The following is a 24119-nucleotide window of genomic DNA, read 5'->3' on the forward strand; positions in this document are numbered from 1 at the left end:
GAACATATTACAATAGATGATAGTCAAGCAGGGAAGGTGGATTCATACAGAACCCAGGTTCATAATGTGGCCTTATTGTTAGAAGCAGTTTTGAAGTACATGGAAGAGCCAAATGATAATCTTCGAAATAACGTAATTGCGAAAGTAAAAGATTTTAGGGAGCAAATAAATATAAGTAGTAATGGATGTGTCTAGACTTATATGTTTATCGTGGAATATAAATAGTCTAAGTAAACTGACATTCATGCATACGTTTTGTCTTGCAATCCTGATGTAGTTGCTTTGCAGGAGGTAGGGGTAAATGGTGCTGGCTTTCAGTTGCCAGGATATCAAAGATTTGAATACCTGCATGCCTAGAGAATAACACCAGAGGGTTAACTACTTTTATTAAGAACAGCATTCCTGCTGTTTTATGTGACTCTGTTATGATTAATGGAACAGAGTTTATGTCCTTGAAATTGTATGTTACTGATTATTAATGTGTTCATAGTGATATGCTGAATATTGAAAGTTTGCCTCTATGTATTTTTGAAGAAAAGTGTTTACTACTGGGTGACCTTAATGCCCGGCATAAGAATTTTGAATAGAATGGGGGTTCAAATAAAAATGGGTTTGTCATGAACAGTATTGTTAATTCTCTTGATCACATTTGTGTTTTGGGAAATAAAGACCCCACTCATGTGAGAGGTGGGCGACTTGACTACGCCCTACTCTTCAATATGTCTGAGTATGAAGCTTTTGCCTCCGTTATTGGTGACTTAGTAAGTGACCATTTTGCTCTTGAATTGAGTCTAGGACAACTTAGTCCGAAACGAAAAAGATTAACTATCAAGAATGATGAGAAGGTTACATTTATGGCTAAGGTTGGTGAATGGTATAGGGACTACAAATATGTAAATGGACATGGAAATGATGAGAATGTGTTTCTGGATGATTTGCTTTAAGTAATAGATTCTATATTGCACGTAAAGGGGAATCAGGATAACCGTTCTATTGCGAATTCTAAAAAAGCAAAGTATACCGATGACAAAGTAGTAAAGGGTTGGAACAATCTTTTGAGAAAAGCGTACAGGAAGTGGACCATGAATCCAAATGATCTAAGTAATAGAGAGGTTATGATACAAATTGCAGAAGGTACTTCTGAAATACGAAAAAAAATAAGAGGAAAATACTGGGATCGCTTTTTAGAGGAGGTATCTTTTATGAAGTCCCTCAGTGGGTGTATGAACGCTGTGAAATAAAGTTAGAGGGATCAGAAGAAAAAACATTGCACATCCATGACCCAAAAGGAATGGCAAATGAACTAATGAAGAAATGGTCATCTGCCTCTAGCTTTAGTAATTTACCGGACAGTGTTCAGGCTAGTTTACGTAACCGTCGACCACAGCGACGACAGTTAGTAAGAATGCAAATAGATATGGTGGACGAGACTAGTTTGCCCTTTACTAAAGATGAATTATTGTTGGGAATTAAGAAAGGTGGGTCGACTGCTCCTGGGGAAGATGGGGTAACATTTGAAATAATAGATTGTCTTATAATGATGGAAGATAGCCCACTACTTGATTTGATCAATCTTTGTTTTGAAAATGGCAAATTACCCATTAAATGGAAATTGGCATTGCTCGTACCTGTACCTAAGAGTAATGCAGAATATCGCCCCATATCATTAACATCTTGTATATGCAAATTAATGGAACGGATGATTCTTAATAGATTACTTTTTGTCATTGGTGATCAATTCTCTCAAAATCTTTATGGTTTTATTAAGGGAAAGAGTACAGCAGATTGCGCTTTAAGAGTGCTGTGCAACAGCAATGTCAGATGTAGGGCATTTATTGATCTCAAAGGAGCATTTGACAGGGCAAATAAAGATGTCATACCCGAAGAGCTTGTTAATAAGGTTATTAAGGGATCATTGCTAAGGTGGATAGCAAGCTACTTAAGTGAAAGGCGGGCTAAGGTCTGGGTTCAGGGGCATGAGTCTGAAGAAATGGATATGGAATTGGGTACGCCACAGGGGGGAGTCCTAAATCCTACTTAGTTTAATGTACTTATGGATCGTATTGCAAGGCATTCTTTTCCTAGAAGCACAGAAGTTGCAATATACGCTGACGACATAATGATCCAGTGCACAGATGAGGTTGTCTTGAAAGAGGCTTTAGCTGAACTACATACTTTATGCTTACACATGGGATTAGTTATTAATGAGAGTAAAAGTAAAATCCAATCACGTTATCCAATTAAAAATGTGATCTCATTTAACGGGAGGCAATTGGAAATGGTGGGAACTTATAAATATCTTGGCATGTACATTGTCTTTCACAAAAGTATGGATGAGGTCAATTATGTTAGAATTATTTGCCTGGCAAGATTAAGACCTTTGCAGGTGTTGGCTAATAGAGGCAATGGTGCCGGTATACTTGTATTACAAATGATGTACATAAGCACAGTTCGATCAGTTATTGACTATGCACCCCCGGTGCTAATCTGCTATCCGGAGAGAGAATTAAAGAAGTTAGAAATAATACAAAATCAAGCAATGCGCATAATACTAGACTGTCCCATGAGCACGCGCATAGAAATCATGAGAATGGAGTTGAATCTCCCAAGTATCTCCGAGAATGTTCAAGAAATAGTCTGTGCTGCAGTTGTCCGCAGTATAAGGAGGGGTGAAGAGATTTTAAAAAAGGCCATTGATATGATGTCTGGTAACTTTAGAATCTCGAACAGACCTAATGGTCATTTGAGAAAACTATATAGGATATTGTTAAAATATGACGTTGTTAAATACTGTATTCATTAGGAAAGAGTAAAATGTCCAAAGCCGTGGTTGTGTTGTAGGTTAAATATATGTATAAGTAAGTTGGACTATAAAAAGAGCGAGTGTAATACATGTGTGTTAAGACAATCCTTTCTTAGTAAACTGAATATGTTACCTAGGTGTAATACCATTCATATATATTGTGATGGCTCTGCAAATATGAAAATGATATTAGTGTGGATGCAACGCTGTCTAAGAGGCTTGAAGATGAAACGTCATCTACGGCAGCAGAGTTACATGCTATACATGAGAGCCTCAAAATGGTTGTTAATAAAATAAAGGATATATTTGTGTTTGTCGATTCGCAGAGTGCTTTGCTAGCCTTAAATAGCAAAACTGGTTGTGCTCTTTAAAGGATTGGTTTGTCGGCTTCAGGAGAAAGGACTGACTGTAAAGTTCTTTTGGGTTCCATCTCGTATTGGTATTTTATTAAATGAAGTTGCTGACAATCTGGCCAAAGAAGCCACACGATAGCCTTACATTGACATAGAAACCTCTGTGAGCCTAAATAGAATAAAAACAAGAATGAGAATAAATAGAGAAGTCTGGGGGACAGAAAAGGCTATAAAGGTTTTGGAAGAGGGCAGCGTCAGTATGGGGCATTATTTGTTTGTCACTGAAAACACTAAAGTTACATATGGTAAGGTACTTTCGAAAGTTGATACTTTTGTTATGAGAATGAGGTTGGGGTATAATTATTGTTGGCAATATGTGGATGGTGATGGTATACCCTGTAAATTATGTGGTGAAGCATACTCGCATACTCTGCATCATTATATGTTAGAATGTGCTAACCTTAGGGAATTTAGAAATGTTTCTATTAATAATGTTACTGAGCAAGTTTGTTTTGTCTTGAATAATAATTTCACAAAAAGAATTGTTAATAAGTTTCAAAGGTTTTCTTGGAATAGATAAAAGAGCATTGTAAAAACTATATTTGTTGGGGTTGCATTAGCATGCTAATACATCCCATTTGATGTATCTGTCAATAAAATTTTTTTTTTTTTTTTTTAATTTGAATTTGAGTCGCGGATTCGTGTTCACTCTGGATCAACGGAGGGAACGAACTTACGGAAGTTATTTTCACTGAATAGTTACCTTGCAAGTGTTAACTCAATTTAAGGAGGATAGAGTCGAGTTGAATTTGATTTAGACCAAACGCCAAGCATTGGGATCTATGAGGTCATTCAGCGCTGAAACAAATTGACAGTGAAAGGTTAGATAGGTGCAACGGGAGGAAAACCTCTCAGTTACACTATGAATCAATTGTTAAATGATAGAGGAAAGCAAGATTAAAGAGAATATGAAAAGGAGGTACAGTATAATGAATGAAAGGGGTTGCCGTTAGGGGTCGAAAAGATGCTGTAAAGAATCCTTAAATATTGCCTTAAGGTTATTCCTAGATTCCACCATCAACACCATACATCTTTCCAAATGAAATTGTATGGAACGTAAAACTCTGAAATTACCATCTAGGAAAGTCATCTGATTCTTTTGGATATTAAATACCTCAAAAAATCACATTAAAGAAAGGGGAATGCTATGTATCCCTCGACCAACAGTGTTAAAGACTTTTTCTGGTTCAGACAGCATAAACCGAAAGAACAATCATGCTTTAACAATACTGTTTGTCACCCGAGACAGCAATATATAGGTTATCAAGTCACTGTTATGGCAATCAGATATGAAGATTAGTGTTGAAACCCAACCTAGGACTATTCAGAACAGAAATCATGATCATGAACCTATACTGGTGCTACTTAAGAGTTACGAAAAAAGGTACTTGTCCCTGTTCTTCCACAACCAAGGTATCTTACAACCATTGGAATAGCCAGAGGTGCTTGTCTTAGCATAAAGGTGCACTGGATAAATTCCTAGAAAAATCGGAAAGCGAACAATCAAAGTTATTTACTGGTCAAAATTTATTGAGAATTCTATCAAAAGGTACAAATGATACAAACTCCAGCAGTAAGTTTCAAGACAATTGATTACGATATTCTAAATTCAAAAAGTCGATGGAAAAAATAAAGAAAACTAACCAAACAATGTTAAAGGCAAATACAGACTACCAGGGTCGGACTTAAGATTTGGGCTACTTTATACTAAAATGCTGTTACCATGGCTGGACACCCAGAAACTACTGATTTAAGTAACTTAATCCAAAGGACAATAGTCATCACAGGCCTTGTTATCCAACCATTACTCGCCCCACAATCAAACAACTGAAAATTAAAAGCTAAAGTGTACAAGTAATTCTTGTGGAAAACAAAGTAACTTTAAGTAATGAAGAGCCTTTACATGGGATTTGCCAGCCACCACCAAAGAAATCATGAATTATCAATTTATCGTGATTAATGAAAATTAAGGTGCTACAATGCCAAAAACTGGAGTACTTTCAGCCATTCAGTGCTTCAGATAGTGCAATACTGAAGAGTTGCTGCAAAGCAATATGGAAGACCAAGAAGAATATAGTAGTCAGGGCTGCCATAAGGAATATGCTTGAGCGACACCATATGGAGTGAGATGAACCAAAAGGAGAATACAGGCCTGTCCACACGACCGGGCCTGATTGGCGGACCTCCCTTCTAACGGGCACATTTGACAGGCAAACCGTCAAATTGCCCAATAAGTCTTGTTGCGAAACCACTATGGTTGTGCCCGATGGCTTGAGCTTCGACCCTGGCAGACGTACGTTAATCATATACATTTCTTTTACTGAGCCATTCTTTGCACCACATTTTCTTCTTTTTCATCACACACAATATCTTCTTTTTTGCGGTAGGCACCATGTTTATCGTACCGCACTGAACGCACTACTGGCATCGTCGGACACGCCCACCTCTCCATCGCCTCACCCGTGGACAACATTCACGGGTAAGCCCGCCAGAATTTGCCCGTCAACCCCGGAGCACGCCGATCAGGGCCGCCCGTGTGGACAGGCCTTTAAAAACATTGGAATATGCCAGTTTTCGGTCCAGTCTGTCCCAGGTTCAAGTGTTATCCAGCAAAATGCTTAAAAAGTAATATTATTTGTTCTAAAAACCAAAATACTGAGATGAATAATTCTCATCACAATGAAACTTTAACATTTGAGGAATTAAACCATGAAACTTATTATAAAAGATTTAAAAGACATTAACCTTTATCTGACAGAGTAAGGTTTTTAGAAAACACAAAGGTATCTTTATTAATTAAAAAATATTACAAAACATTGTACAGACACTTTCACAACTGATAAAATATCCAAAATTTTGCCATTTAAGCGAATGTTCTAGCTGAACAAACAGCACTGTATGATCCTGATTAGTGTAAGGATACAATCAATCAATCATCAACTCATCTGCTTCCCGCCTCATTGTCCTTAACCACATTTACCAAGGGCAACACACCCGGTGTATGTCGTACTATTCCGTTTTCTATAAAAAATGGCCAAGTCACTTCCAGCATGAGAACCTAACATATTCATTGACCAGCTCCACTCCCTTTACTTCTCTAATTCTGTTATTTGGTATCCTATCCTTCCAATTCCTAATATTGCTCTGGGCACCTTATTATTCAATTCTACGAATTTAGTATCCAAAGTCACTGTACTGTACCATGACTCATGCCCAAGTCAAAACCATTACCTTATCAATTTTGATTTTTGTATGGACAGAAAAATTGCTATTATTCCAAATATTTTCAAGTATCCCCACTGCCTGATGAGCCATTTTTAATCTTTCCATATATTCTGTGCTCAGAGAACCATCATTAGATAAATAAGTCACTAAATATTTAAGTTTCTCCACTTGCTTTACAACCATGCCTTCCATTAGACAATCCTGTACATTTTAAATACACATTCCATGGTATCAGTTTTTCCACTAAAAATAACCAAACGAACCTTTCAACATTAACTCAATAGACAATCCAACACTTTCCATGTTTTCTGGTACCGGGCAGATCAAAACTATATCATCAGCATAATCCAAGTCAAGAAGTTTCCCATTTTCTCCCCAGTGTATACCTGCATCCATTTCTCTTTTGACCCTTCTCATGATGCGATCTACAACCAATACAAATAAAGACAGAATACCACCCTGAATCACACCAGTCTTAACTTCAGATGGATCACTCAAATACCCATCAATCATCACTTTACAAGATGTGCTCTCATGCATGTTCACAATAACCCTCACAAACTTTTCCGGTATTAAAGCCTCATGATTTCTTCCTTGCACGTCTTGACATACCATCCAAGGGATTTTAAAAAAACAACAAAAAGACTTTACAGAGTTTTCATTTATTAGATTGCTGCATTAAATGTGTAGCTATGAAGATCTGATCACTGCAATAGCGCCTATATAAAACCGGCCTGTTCATCCCTCAGAGTACCATCAACCACTGGCTCAAACCTATTCAACAATACTCTGCTGATATTTTTCAAGGGGACTGCAGGTGACAAAATGATTCCCTCCTAATTATCACATCTACTCAAATCACCTTTATTTGGAACTTAATGGCCACACCATTCTTCCAAGCTGATGGTATTATTCCCATCACCCACATCGCATTGAGTATCATCTTCGAGACAAATACCAACCTCTCTTATAATTCTTTTTACTGTTTTATTGCCTTTACTACTTCTCATTGCCTGATCTCACCTTCAATATTTAAACTGAAAGGATAAACCAAAGTAAAACTTTGCTCCCCAAATAATGACATAATGAAAGAGGCTATTATACAATTGCTTTAACTTAACATCTAACTTCTATAAACCATGAATTATTAATTGGTTTCTTTACGTAACAATTAATATAGTTTCAGCATTAACAACTTTTGTACACTACCACCATTATATCCTACACTAACAGAACTACACAAATGGCTTCAAAGTTTAAAATAATTCTTTAATGGATTAGTCACACCATTCAGTTAACATTGGGCTGGCAAATGGGTTGGTTTTAAAAGTTATATTAATCTAATCTATATTACACGTCCTTAAAATATGTAGTAACTGGAGTCAGTGAAAATGAAGATTGACCATATATGTTTGCTGGTTAAAAGCTGGGCAGTCTCTTGAGATATGCTTGATTGCAAGAGCTGAATGGAGGGCAAAACCTTACTAGTTGAAGTAAAACTTTCAAAGATTGTAGTAATAATTAAAGAAAAATCTTGAATGTTCTGATGGGTTAGTCTTGTAGAATGAATTTAGTCGGGCACATCATTTATAAAGAATTTTTGCTGTCTATAAAGTTTGTAAACTTGGACTCCCAAACCAATCTCAATAGACCAGGTACCAAACAACTGTAATTGAATTTCAGGGTTCACGATTCTTCACGCACAGAAGCACATCTGTTGATGGTAACGGAAATACATACTAAATAGTACTTTCCACTGAGGAAAGTACTATTTCACTTGCTTAGGAAACCTGATTGCAACCCTACTGTGTAATGTAAAAACTATTTTGTCAAAACCTTTATGTTGCACTGAATTTCTTCCAGACTGGACATTTTTATAGCTCAAAGCTATTATGTGTCCACTTCCCTTCCTCTAAAGAAATGGATGAATTTTCTGTCCTTGTGGATCTTCACTTGTGACATTCTCTTGCGAACAGTCTGTAATAAAAAGATAAAAAGGGTGTCAAAATGGAGACCATCTCTATACAGTCAAATGTCAAAGTTGAAGTTTAATATTTCATTACATTTTTATTACTTTGAATATTTACACTAGGCAACCACTCCCATGAAACAAGACAAAGTCTATTTATCATAGCAAATCTCACGAAAATATCTAAAGAAAAAAGTAGAGTGAACAAGTTGGATTCAAAAGGAAAGAGAAATCGATAAAAGAATGAATATATACATAAACAATGGTAAATGAAAATATGGCAATGGTGCACAACTCAATAATATAACAGCACCTCAAACATGAATGGAAAACGTTCAGCACTTTGAAGAAACACTAACATGAAAAACTGTGCTGGCTTGTGCAGTATTTCAATACAGAAACAGAACACTGATGCTTTGCATAGTTGCATAGTAAGTGACGACAATGTTGATGGCATAGCAGAAATTCAGTTAAATTATTCTACAATAACTCTTATTCCAATGTCAATATGCACTTATCAGCTTAAGGGTATTATAGCAATTACTCCGTACAATGCAATATGTCAAAACAGTTTTAAACAACAGTTTGTTCCACACAAAATATCATCACAAATAGATATGACTCTACTGACCATTTCAAGCCCTGCGATGGATAGGTTTTCTTAAATATCTTTTTAAATATCAACTGTATCTTCCTGAATATTTGGTACAACATGTTTTACACCTTCCGCTAATATATGGCAATATAATTAAGTACCCTGAATTAATAATTAAGGACCTTTACTTAGAAAATTTTCAATTTCCTCAGTATCAGTTATAAATATACGAACACCTGTCGTTGGTTTAACCAAAGAGTTATGAAAGAAGCCCCTCCCACTCCTCTCTTTCTTACTCTGTCTGATACTTATGAATGGAATAGTGTACTACCATATGTTTTATTTACGTCTTAAAATGTACACGAACTACCATTTATTACTGATTACTTTTCATAAGCCCATTTGTATGTTTTTATTTATCATGTACCTTTCTTATCTATTTCCATGAGAATGGTGTGGTAGTGGCAACTTTAGATTATTATTGGAGATATAAATATGGAAGGAAAAAACTGATCATAGTTTATTTAAAAGTAAGGTCACTATATACATTATTTTATTATATAGATCCAATAAAGTATGTACAATATACACAGAAATTTTACAGATTTTGAAGTAAATTTTTGCAGTAACCATGAAAACAGCATAGACATACAAAATAAAAGACTGGTGGATAAATAATTACAGAACTATATATACACGCAAATAAGGATATTTCAGCTCACTCCCCATCACTGTCTAAAAACAGATCGTCCTCGTCATCACTGGCGACGTTGTCAACGATTGGATCTATGCAATCCCAGACGTTGTCAGTAAGCCAGTATTCGTTCTCGAAAGCTTGACTTCATTGGACAGCTCCTTCCCACACCTGTTTAGTGACAGTGTGGCGGGATCACAAGCTTAGAAAAAACAAGTAAACTCCCCACAGTTACGTTAATCGTACCAGCTAACAAAATTTCCCACACTCACACTTTCCCCTTTACGTTACCTTTAACCTGCAGAACAATTGGTTCAATGAAATACCAAACACACAAAACACAAACAGGTACTTACCTCTGGCTTCTGATACTCAGGGCTAGGCTGTGCTGTCCGCTGGGTATAGGCTATAGGCTAGCCGACACACAACCACCGCCGACAACCAAACACAAACCAACCACCTGAGACCCACAACCCCACAACAACTCAATAACCCGACAAATCACTGCAGATGAACACCAACAGCCCGAAAGAACACGACAACTACACGACTTCCCCAAGCACAACAACCCGCCAAAACCATCACTGCCCCAACCACCACTCACAGACACCGAAAACGCACCACAAACCTCTTCAACCTCACCACAACCAGACAGACACACGCACAACAACTTCACAACCCAAAAATCTATCAAATAACACCAAAACAACTAACCACCAAAGGACAACTGCTGTCAAAACCGACACTAACTTCACCAGATGCCTCACTCCTTACAACTCTCGTAACAGACTTCCACTGACTTACTACAGAGCGCCACAACAGACATGCTTCCACCAATCTCTCTCTCTCTCTCTCTCTCTCTCACACACACAATCTTTGGAGACGTTGTCAAATATAAACTATCATTACTCCTCCATATTACCTCCCCCATTACGTTTGACAACATCCCCTTACACTCACAACATCCACACTAAATTGCCTTTCGTAACACCCAAGGATGTTCAGATGCAGGCCCCTTGGATATTGTTTGAGGACCATCATACACTCTTTCAGTTACATCGCCATTCACTTCTTCCAAACCATTTTCTTTCAAACTCCCATTATCTCCCTCACTACCATCCTCCCAAATTCCATTCACTACTTCACCGATGTCTTCTAACTCTGGTTCCAACATCTCCCCTATTTCAGCCACCAAAACACTCAGTTCATCCATACTTCTGTCAAACTCCTGCAAAGTCCTATCAACTACCTCCTCACTACTCAGTTTCCTTCTCACTGAAGTGTTATTTTTCCCTGTCAACTCAAACCCACATACACTACAAGCATCATTCATTCCCTCAAAGTCATCCGTAGCACACGCTTTATCAACTGTTTGCACCCTACCACCAACCCCCTTACTATGCCGTTCACGGTTTTCCCTTCTACTTCCTCTCTCCACACTCTTCCATTTTCTTCCATACTCAACCAACACCAACTGTCGATCTCCCAGACCCATTTGTTCACCAACAATCGTCTCATACTTATTCACCCTCAACCACTCACTCATCGCATTCTCCCGAACATACTGTGGTACTTCCCTCCACTTACAGAGCTGGTTATGGTGAGCCCTAACCTCATCCATTCCCCCACCAACTCGCAATTTCCCCAAAACATAACTCAATCCACTCGGTCCCACTTCCAAAATCTCAAAAGGCCCTTCAAATTTCTCCCTTACTTTATTCACATTCATTCTTCCCATCTCAACCACCTCTTTCAACACCTTATCCCCAATCTTAAAACTCTCAAACCTTTCACTCGCTTTCTTCCACAAATCCCGATCACCTTCTGACAGACCCAACCGCGGTCTGACAATCCTTTCAAAATTCAACACATATTTACAAGGAGACATACCTATACTCTTCTGCAGTGTGGCGTTATATACCCAAACTGCACGTCCAACATACATATCCCAATCATTGTCGCCCTTACTCATCATTCGCAAACTCTCGGTCATCGTCCTAACAGTCCTTTCAGCCAACCCATTCGCACTGGGCATATATGGAGTAGAATACACATGCACCCAATACCTCCCCATTGCCTTCAACATTTCTTCAAATTCCCATCCCACAAACTCAGGTCCATTATCATTCAACATTTTTGCCGGCTTACACACACACATGGGCAACATCACTTGACCCACCATTTATGCAACAGTTTCACTCATCTTATCTTTGATGGGAACCACATAGGCAAATTTACTCATGTGATCCACCATCACAATAATCCCCATGCGTCCTCTCGCAGTCCTAGGCAAAGAAACACAATCAATCACAAGCATTTCAAACGGCTCTTTCATCTGCAATCGCAACACAGGTAGACTTGCATGCACACTCTGATACTTTCCCCTCTGACAGTCTTCACACGTGACAGCCACATCCACACAAATCTTACTCAACCCAGGAGCATACAATCTCTCTCTCATGTATTCCCACAACTTATTTTTCCCCATATGCCCAAACCGATCATGCACCAACAAACACATACTCACAGCTGACTCAACAGAAAACACCAGCACATACACTTCCCTGTCATACACCCCATCCTGATGCAAAAAGTACACTGTCTTGCCCACCACAAAACGTTTAGCAACCCTCTTATATACATCCAACTCACATGGCCAGTCTTCCACACGCACTCCTCCCAAAACACATTGTCGCAACACACTAATCTCCAGGCACTTATTTTGCATTTCCTCAATCTCTTCCTCACTCAACAGATCATTCTCACTCCTAACAATATCAATCTTACCCACAAAGTTTGCTACAAATGCATTACCATCTTGAATTCTAGCTACTTGTCTGCCCCCCTTTCTAAGAATTCCATTTCCTATATCTACGTCTATATCGTGGATCCTCAAAAAATCTATCCCTATTAAAAAGCAAGATGGCATATAATTTTCTCCTATAAAGTTATGCATTACTTCAAGATCTCCCAACCTAACCTTTAACCGTACCTCTTCCCACACTAAAACACTTCCTTGTCCCAACCCATGTATTCTCACACTTGTAGACTGCCTTTTCACTTCCCAATCACATCTCTCAAGTTCACTCACCACTGACCCACTCACCAAGGAAACTTGTGCCCCTGTGTCAACCAAACTACAGTACTCACTATCATTTACTTGGACAAACGTCACCATTTTTCCTCGAGTCCCATGCATACACACATTCACTACCACGTCCCCCTGGTTATCCACATCACAATCCTCCTCATCACATTCATCCTCAGTTAATTCCCCATTTCCACAATTCTGACTCAAATCCCCTTCACAGTCCCTTTTTTGTAACCAACCAATTACAACCAAGTTCCCCGCACTGAATCATCAAAACCCCACGTTCATTACCTGTACTCACCCTTCCTTGATACTCAACTGGTCTGTCCCATCCAAAATACAACAACACTTTAATCCCAAACAACTCAGCTACTGCTGACAACAATTCATGCAACATTTCTCCTTCCCCACCTTGTTCCTCCGCATATGCCACTTCCTTCTGCACATCACTTATCAACTTCACTCGCAACTCATTCACACTACCGGGTACCTCTTCAACCAGACCCTTACCTTCTAAGTTTTTCAATGCTGAAAACAAACATTCACACACTCTGTCATTACCTTCAAACCTCTCTTTTACAACTAACCCCTCAGGTACCATAATCGGATCCCAGTCACTTTTCACAACACCACTGTCCTTACCATGCATCCTAGACATCGTATCAGCAATCACATTTTTACTCCCCAGCACATATTCTAAGCTAAAATCAAACTCACTCAAATCTTCAATTGTCCTCGCAATCCTAGCATTCACACTTTCCTTCCTGATCATATAAACTAACGGCTGATGATCTGTCCTTATGACAAATTTTACCCCATACAAAAACACTTTCAACGCTTTCACACAAAACCTTATTGCCGCAAGCTCCTTCTCAACCACCGAATACTTCAGCTCTGCTTTATTAAAAGCTTTACTCACATACGCAATCACTCTCAATTGTCCCTCCCCATTCACCTCTTGCATCTGCACCAAGCATCCTCCCATACTAAACTTACTAGCATCAGCATACAACTCAAGCTTACTGGCATCCTCACTATAGTCTGGAAAAGGTGACATCCCTAGCAGCCTCCTCTTTCAATCTCTCAAATGCTCCCACCATTCGCTCATCCCACCTCAGCTTAGTACAATTTTTCTTCCCGGTCCATTCAGTCAATGGCTTCCCTATACCCGAACAATCCCTAACAAACTTCCTCCCGAACTCAATCAAACCCAAAAAACCCTTTAACTCCCGCACAGTCCGGGGATGTGGAAACTCCTTTACTTTTTCCACAAAATTTTCACTCTTCCTTACACCACTCGCACTCACCTTATGACCAAGAAATTCCACTTCCCCAGCCAACCACGTACACTTCTCCAGCTTCACTTTCACTCCAAGCTCTTCCAACCGTTCTAACACCTTCTCAAGCAGTTCCACATTCTCCTCAACAGTCTCACTTGCAATCAAAACGTCATCTATAAACACAGTCACCTTCCTTCTATCAAAACCAGCCAAAACTACATTCATCGCCCTCTGGAAGGCAACAGGCGCATTAGCCAATCCAAAACTTAACCTCTTGAATTGATAGTGGCAGCTACCACTTGAAAAAGCCGTAACATGCCTGCTCCCTTCCTCAAGAGGCACCTGGTAATAGCCCCTTACCAAATCCAACTTTGTGAACACTCTCATCCCACGCATCTTATACACACAATCAGACACCACATTCATTGGGAATCGCTCCTTCACAAATCACTTCATTCACCTTCCTGTAAGCCACACACATCCTCAAACTCCCATCTGTCTTGTGTACTGGGACTATGGGACTATTCCAAGCACTCTCGCTCCTCTCGATCACTCCCACTCTCTCAAGTTCCTCACACTGTTCCTCAATATCTCGGGCAACAACCGCAGAAAAGTGTCGGGGACGCTGATATATGGGGGTATCGTCATTCAAAACTATCTTGAACTCTGGAAGCTTAGATTCCCTGAAATCCTCGTCACCCCGACTCAACGCACCCCGCCTATCCCACAACATTGGCATCAACCGCTCCCTCTCGTCATCACCAACATTTTCATCCACCTCAATTCTTTCTCCCAACTCATCACTTTCTTTCATACTACCTGTCATCACCCGCCGCACCCTAACATATCTTTTGTCGTCCACATCCACCAATGTCTACAACAACCCCACACAATCACCTTCACGTATACCCCGCACTCGCTTTTTCCTAGCACTCGGCAATGAGGCCACAAAAACCCGAGGATTCTCCATATCCAAAATCCTGTCGTACACATGCACGCTCGCTCTTACCAACTTGTTCGCATCCACACCCTCAACCACATATGCACACTTGTCACCTTTGATACTCCCAAGACTATCGGGCCACTCAACTTTCACACTAACAACTTCTCCAACTTCTCACGGCACTTTTACACTCTTTCGCAACCAACGGCACTCCCTTCCATATTTTACTGCTTAACCCTCCATCCCTATCCAAGTACAACCCTTCCTATGCAACTCAATCATATTACTGCTCAGATGGACCACCATCCCACACTTCTTCAGGAACCTGTACCCTAACAACATATCATACTTATCACTCATTCCCTCGATCACATAAAATTCACCTTCATCCATCACTACCCCTTCGATTTCTACATTTTCACGCAACATTCTCACCACAGGCATACCCAAATTTCCTATTCCTCGTACCTCCCCTTTACATTTCCTAATTTCACACTCACTCCGCAACTTGTCACATCCATTCTTAAAAAGAACACTGACACTGCACCCAGTATCAATCAAAGAAACCAAACAAACCCATTTGCACCTCACTTTTACACTCATACATTCATGAGCTCTTCCTCCAAACCCTTTTTCATGCAACAATCCTTCACGCACATGCATCACTCTTACTGACTGCACACCAGAGGACCCACCCAACTGAATCCCCTTTGTACCTAGTTTCCCGAACTCCCAACCTGACTCATCCTGTTTCGCCTACACACACTCGCCACATGACCTTCCATTCCACATTCAACACATTTTGCCCGCTGTTCATTACACATCCTAGCATAATGCCCATTCTTCCTGCAATTACCACAAACCTCAGTCACACGAGTACCTCGGCGTCCACTTGCTATATGCCCTACTTGCCCACACCTGTGACATTTAATATCCCTATCTTTTATACACTCGCTCACTAAATACCCTGTTTGCCCACACCCGAAGCAAGCTCCCAACACCCACCGACGTTCATTCTTCCTGTGCCCTAGCTTTCCACACCTGTAACATTGCTACTCTCATTCACGACTAACCGACCCTACTCTTCTAACGCTTGCACTCCGATCTCTCTTTGGGCTAACCATACTTACGTTACTGGCTCTAACGCTCCTATCAACCACTCGCTCTGCCATTCGCCTTGGGCCCTTCCAAAACTGCCTCCCTATAGCTCTTAAATTCTGGTATAACATCAGCCACTTCAGTCCTAACACTAACACTTCTACTCTCTTTCATACACCTATCCAACTCATAATCCTCTACTATTTCCAAAATGTCGTTCCATGACAACCTTTCATTCGTCCATCGCATTTTCTCCTTATGTTTCAGATTTACAAACTCATACACACTCTCAGGCACAGTCGCCAACAACTTCCTCACTAACTCTTTACACTCATTTATCCCTTCATCCCCAAACTTTTTCCTGGCTAATGTTTCCAACCTGCACACATACATCGACGACGACTCGCCAACATTCATTCTTACCTCATCAAAACCATGTTTTCACTTATATCTAATACTACTCCTTATCCTCTTCGCCTGTTCCACAATCCTGGCTTTTACACTCTCATAAGGCACATTCCCCACACTCATCATTACCCCATTCATATTCAACAAAAATCCCGTCAAAAAGCTACCCAACTCTCTTGCCCAGACTCTCTTGTTATCCCCATACTTTGCCTCACAATACCTTTCATATTCCTTAAAAAATCCCCTATGTCCCTACTACCATATTCCTCGTATTGTGCACATCTAGGTATCTCTCTCATATATACAGCCTTTCGTACTTCCCGCTCACTCTCACTCTCACTTTCACTTCCGCTACTTCCATTCTGATCCCTCTTAACCTCGTCTAAATACAGCGAATCAACTTCCATACTAACATCCATGCTCCTGATTATGCTCTTCTTAACCTTCTTTCTACCCACCTGTCTCCACTCACCGCTATCCAAATCACTCTCAGCCCTTTCCCCACTGTATTCAGTCCTAGCTTCATCCTGTCCGTCATCCTTACTAGCCTTCTTTCCTTTAGTCGTCTTTTTTTCCTCAGCCCCCTTCTTATTCTTGTCCTCAGGTTTATCCTTATTCTGTCTCTTTCCCTTCTTTCCTTTACCTATCACAAACAAGTCACCTTCGTCACTCGTAGTTTCATCCACTCGCTCTTACACTGTACCACTTCTGGCCTATCACAAGACCTAGTAGGCCTACCTCCTACAGCTCCCTCTCCCATAAAACCCTTCATCATCTCCTTCACTGCATTCATCATCTCTTCCGCTCCTTTCACTTCTTCTTTCATTTCCACTTTTGCACTCCTTAGCATTCTTCTCATTTCCTCTAACTCGCTCTTCAGCTCCTCACACTCTACCCTTAACCTCTCATTATCCACTTCCAATTGTCCTCTTACTTCCCTCTCCAACCTCAACTCCTCCTTCAGCCTCTCCACCTCACTCAATCCTTCCATCCCAAACTTTCTCACCACTCATACACACTAGCCCAGACCAATCGTCCTGCAGCTGCCACACCACCAGTCCCTGTTCGGGCGCCAAAAAATAATGTGGCGGGATCACAAGCTTAGAAAAAACAAGTAAACTCCCCACAGTTACGTTAATCGTACCAGCTAACAAAATTTCCCACACTCACACTTTTCCCTTTACGTTACCTTTAACCTGCAGAACAATTGGTTCAATGAAATACCAAACACACAAAACACAAGCAGGTACTCACCTCTGGCTTCTGATACTCAGGGCTAGGCTGTGCTGTCCGCTGGGTATAGGCTATAGGCTAGCCGACACACAACCACCGCCGACAACCAAACACAAACCAACCACCTGAGACCCACAACCCCACAACAACTCAATAACCCGACAAATCACTGCATACGAACACCAACAGCCCGAAAGAACACGACAGCCACACTACTTCCCCCAGCACAACAACCCGCCAAAACCAATACTGACCCAACCACCACTCACAGACACCGAAAACGCACCACAGACCTCTTTAACCTCACCACAACCAGACAGACACACGCACAACAACTTCACAACCCAAAATCTATCAAATAACACCAAAACAACTAACCACCAAAGGACAACTGCTGTCAAAACCGACACTAACTTCACCAGGCGCCTCACTGCTTACGACTCACGTAACAGACTTCCACTGACTTACTACAGAGCGCCACAACAGACATGCTTCCGACCACCATTTAACCACTCCCATTCATTCTTCCACCAATCTCTCTCTCTCTCTCTCTCTCTCTCTCTCTCTCTCTCTCTCTCACACACACACACACAAACCTTTGGAGACGTTGTCAAATATAAACTATCATTACTCCTCCATAACAGCAAGCCTTGCTTCCTCCAGTCTGGCCTTTAGGTCTGCCCTGGTGAAATGCCGTAACGATGAACGTACATTTAGCTTCATATGTGCTCATACCTGCTCGATGGCATCGAGTTCAGGATGGGCGGGTGGAAGCCGGACGACAATATAAACACACCTGAACAGCTTGTAACTACTGCCTCTCTAATTTTCAGCGATTATATTTTCCAGTATATATATACTCTAAATAAACCAAGAAGTCATAATAATCTCCCAAAATAATGAAACACAAATAAACTTTATTGCATAAACTAATTTGGATACATAAAACAATAATCCATAAAGTAATTTAAAAATGTAAAACGCTATACGTCATAATCATAGTACGGTACATTTTCATTCATATTTTGTTAACGGGGAGAAAGAAGTGGGCGGGCCGTCTTTCCTAACGGTGTCCGAAAGTCTCAGTCAAATGCAAAGAAAATTGGAAATGTTCAAGAGTAAAGTGCCATTATTAATAATTTTAAATACTTAGTTATATTGCCATACATTAGCGGAAGGTCTAAAACATGTTGGGCAAAAATTTCAAGAAGATACAGTTGATATTTAAAAAGATATTTAAGAAAACCTATGCATCGCAGGCCTTAAAATGGTCAGTAGTTCTCATACATCACAAGAAAATACAGTCAGCGAGTTTTGCAGCCATAATTAGTAAACCAACCTGAAGCTTGCAGTTCCTCACTGTATGAGTGGTTTGTGTACTCGCCTATCAATCTGGTAGCCCGAGTTCGCTCCCCGCTGGTGCCAGTGAGGAATCAAAGGAATTTATTTCCTGTCATTAGAAATTCATTTGTCGATATAACATGCTTCGGGTCTCACAATTAGCTGTAGGTCCCATTCCTAAGTAACAAATTGTTTCCTAGCCGCGTAAACAAAATCTAATCCTTTGGGTTACCCCTAGGAGAGCTGTTACTGCTCAGTGGGTCTGATGTAATGTGACAAATTACAATCTGGTTAAATCACTGCTCAACATTTACTCCAGTAGGAATTACTTCACTGTATTCCCTGGGTCATCTCAAGAAAGCTCATTTTTGCCACTCGATGGCCACAAAGACAGCACTTTGAAAGATTAAGGACAGTATGCCTTTGAACTATGACTTCCCAATCTTGTGATAAAAATAACATGGCTTAAAAGTACAGGGTATATTCACACACACTGTCTTTTATTTTTTTTAATGTTTCATAAATTTAATAACTCTAGTTTTAATTGGAAAATATAGTTACTCAAAATTTATTGCATACAGCAATTATTCAAATACACTTTTCATGCCCTTTATTTTGCATGCAAGGATTCCATTCTGTGTATACTTGCTTTGTAGGTTCCAGATGATAGCACATCCATTAATGAGATTATACTAACAGACGTTCATTTAAACACAACCAGTATGATTTATAATGTTAATCTACTGATTTACAATGCAGTTATTCAGTACTACACATAGAGGATTTGGAGGTCAAATCATTCTACCTGGAACAAAAAATTAGGTTCACTTTCGAAAAAATAATTAAACTTTAGGACAAAATCTCCCCCTAAGCAAACATTAGCCTGCATCAGTTTACTAATTCACTGTTCAATTAAGTTTTACCTTCATTACCCCTTAGAGGTACAATTAATTATAAATATTATATATAGCACTGCATAACAAGGAACAGCAAGAGGGCTCTGCTATCATTGGAAAATGCTGTAAATGTCGTAGGAATGACAATGATTTATGAAAATTCAGCTGTAAAGCAATGCACCGAGGTCCTTTTAACCATTTAGTGCTAATTAAAAAGAAAATGCTGCAGTATAACAAGCTAACCCTTTTTGTTTATTGTCTAACATTGGACATTTAAGACTAGTAGCAATTTGTAAAAAAATCTTTAACTGGAAATCTAAAAAAAAATTTGATACCCCATGTAAAACATATTTCAATCGCAAAACAAAAGCTATATAGAGTTTTTCTGTTACAACAGGAATGACATATGACAATTAAGTGCTTATCTGCAATATACGGGTTCATTATTATCATTTTTAATCTTTTAAATGCATTTTAACCAGACCTCACTGCTAGACCATGTCTAAGTTCCTCTGAGTTTTTACAAAAAACCATTGCACATCCAGTACCTCAAACCATTACCACCTTTCCCCTAGAACTATAAAAAGTAACAAAATACCTACCCAAAAGTAACAATACCTAGTGTTGAACATGGACTCATAGTTGGTTAATCTTGTTGTTTAAAACATGGACTCATTTTTAGATAATCTTGTGTTAAACATGGGCTCATTTTTGGTTAATCTGTGGGTAAATATGGACGCATTTTTATTAATCTTGACTGTGAGTTTCTTTGCAAGACTGAAAAAAAAGGTTACTGTAGGAAATTTATCTACTTTTATAACAAGGTAACTTTAAATCTCTACTAGGCTGAACCGCAAACACAATTAACTGCTTCACTCCAGTTGTGCAAGTTCAGACAGTTATGCTTTGACTTTACCTTCCAACATATAAATTGCCAACAATATGGCTTCGGCAGAGCATTGTCAAATGATCTAACTAAAGGATTTCCTGGATGGCACTTGCAGAGCCGGGTCTGGCCTCAATCAAATGCCAGGGTACTTTAATTCATGATGTATTTTGCTAACTAAGGAAAATCAATAGCAACAGCAATTAACCAATGGCACATAACATGATGTTACTATGGGTCCCTTTGGCATCAGTTTCACTTGGCATAATTTCCCTTGGATTCTTCCTGCCTAAGCCTAGCTGTTAAACCAACTAAACTTGACAGGTTGACTGTTGACCATGGGTATAAACTATCTCAGAAATGGATAAATTAATATTATCATAGAACCTGATAGTGAAACACCACGAACATGTAAGGGCACAAACGCCCTATGTAAGGTTAGGGTAGGATTCATGTTTTTTTTTTTTTTTTTTTCAACAAAAAACAAAAACAAAATTATAAACTTGATTGATAATTCCCATTCTGGAATTGCTCAGACTTTACCTTGTCAAACAGTATTCTAGCCTGGTCGAACAGAATATTTGAGCCCTGTGGGAAACAGTAATTTAGGCCTGACAGACCCATTTTACCTACCTAAACACAAATTCTAAGCACTTATCAAATACAAAATGTAAGCCTGCTAATACTATACATTACAGGCAATGGGATTAGGCTAAAGGTCTTAAATGAAAATTGACCCAGGAAATGAATATCGGATACATCCAAAGATTGGAGAATATTATCATTTGGGATTTTGGCGGAAAACGAACATTCTATAGTCTAAACAACGGTAATTCTGAATAGTTCTGCACGTACTGCCAAGGAACGTAACCGTGGATACGACATCCAATAGGGATTGGGCCGTCCAATTTATTTCGCCGTGTTTAGTACTGGCCTGGGGTAATTACAGTCGTCCGAATAAATATTACTTAAAATTCTTGTTCAGGAGATAAAAATACATAGAAAAACCGCAACTGCCATTGTTGCGAATGTTCTTTTTATTCTCTTTCTCTTCTTTTTATTGATAGTCAGTCTTTTCTTCGGTAGCCTTGGTTGTATTTGTTAAGGTTATATCGTTATAAGGGAAAACCTTCATCTATTTTGCTTGTGGTTGAGTTTTTCTTTCTTAGGAACTTATGGTTATATAGTAGATTACTTACACTGGACTTCTGTAGATTCTGAAATCATATTAATTCATTCCCTTTATTTTATCCAGTCTCTCAGGAGTAATAGCTTGGGTAGTTGGATGGACTCGGGGCAAGTTAAACACCACTTAGTTTATCTTACTTATTATTATAAAACACACAGTTCACTGTCAGTACACTACACAAAATTCACAGGGTACAGAGAATCATCGACATAACCTTTCCGTCTCGTGATTCGTTCTTAACTGATTCTTCTCTCAGATTTTCAAGTGAAGTCTGAACCTACTCTCTCAATTTGAGCTCCTCCTTCATTTTTAGTAGGACACGCCCTATTCTTCTTCTTGAGTGGCTTTCCTCACTTCCGGTGCCACCCCTATGTGAATCTTATTGGTTGTTCTAATCTACCGTAAACCACCCACTGGAGGTGTCAAAGTTCAGATTTTCCCCTTATATCATCATGTTCTTGCTTTGGCGAGTTCTGAATGTGTTTTTTCTCATTTTTTTCAAATTGCTATGACAGCAATTTGTTGCTACCACACTTTCTACCTTCTCTTCCCCTCCATCTACCATAACTCTACCAGTAGATTGATTTTCCTAGCTAATTTCCCTACATAATTATTTATAGACTTCTGCTTCATTCCTAACAACACTCGGCCACCTACAGGCAGTGGCCTCAATGCCTAAAATTAGCAAAGTTTTCCCCCAAAAAAATACTTATACATAAAAAATACAATGTTGAAAGCAATCATAAATGGCAATATATACAACAATGTTAGAACATTAGTTACTTGAAGGCAAATTATTTAGAAAAGTCTTAATGGTGTTGAGCTTGTTAAAAACTAACACTCTGACAACACATATGAAAGCTAGTATGGTGAGTACTAACAAAACAACAATTACCATTGACATGATGGGTGAAATGTCAGGTCTTGTACACAATGATTAGCTGCTCCAAGTTTGTTAAATGATTCTAACTCAAGTTTGGACAATTTGAAATCTTTGACATGTTCAAAATGATTTATGTGGCTAGATAAGTTCAGGTGTAAGTAGCAAAAATGGTAGGTTGTAGTACAAATAATTCAAATTATTATTTCACAAGATCAAAGGAATTGATGTTATTAAACATTATTTGAGATTGATTATTCCTGCAAGTGAATTTAGCTGCTACTTGATTCTGTGAAAAGACTATCGATTCATCATACAATATTTGAGCTTGGAAATCATAATTGTAAGGGATATATTCAACAGTTATTCTCACCATTCCTGTCATTAATCAAATCATCTCTGCAATACAATTTGTTAAGTGGCTCATAAACACACTGTAAATTACAAACAAACTCGATGGCTTCAAGCATGATACAATCATCAAAATCTTTGTTACTTAGTTGTACTAAAGGAGTGAAATTCTGTTGCAATGCAAAATGTACTGTCTTGGTTCAAAACAATTGACTTGTTATTTACTAACATTGGGAAAGGGTAAATGGATATCAAGTTATTAACTTCGTTATTGTTAAATGGTATAACTAAAACAATGTGATCAGAAACCCTTTTCACTGTTAATAAACTATAGTAAAGTAAGGACATCGCGCATAAGCGGCTTGAAGTGGTGACCTAACATACACTTTTCTATAATGAGTTTAACTCACTAGGACTGATAAGGTATGGTGATAAAATGTGTTCTTTGTAGACATCATAATGGCATTCAGAAGTTCCTTATAGTTTAACAAAATTACTCTGTTTCAACATTAATTGGTTCACAAGTTTAGACTATGTAAATCATTTATTTCCTTTGTAATGTTTTGAGATACATTGTTAACAAAGTCCTTCAGTTTATTAATCAACTCTTGGTTTTTGTTAGTCGCATCAATTACCTTGTTCCTAACGGTACCTCGTTCAGCTGCCCACATTTCTAACTTTTCTATACTAGCTCTATCCTTATCTACATCACTATCAGTGGCCACACCAAACAAAGTGTTTAATGCTGTACCTATAAATGGAAGAAGTGAACGCTTCCTAATTCTCTTAGGTAAAACCTGGCTGATATCCACTCTGAGTTTCAA

The sequence above is a fragment of the Macrobrachium nipponense genome, chromosome 45 (assembly GCF_015104395.2).
Source record: "Macrobrachium nipponense isolate FS-2020 chromosome 45, ASM1510439v2, whole genome shotgun sequence".
NCBI lineage: Eukaryota > Metazoa > Arthropoda > Malacostraca > Decapoda > Palaemonidae > Macrobrachium > Macrobrachium nipponense.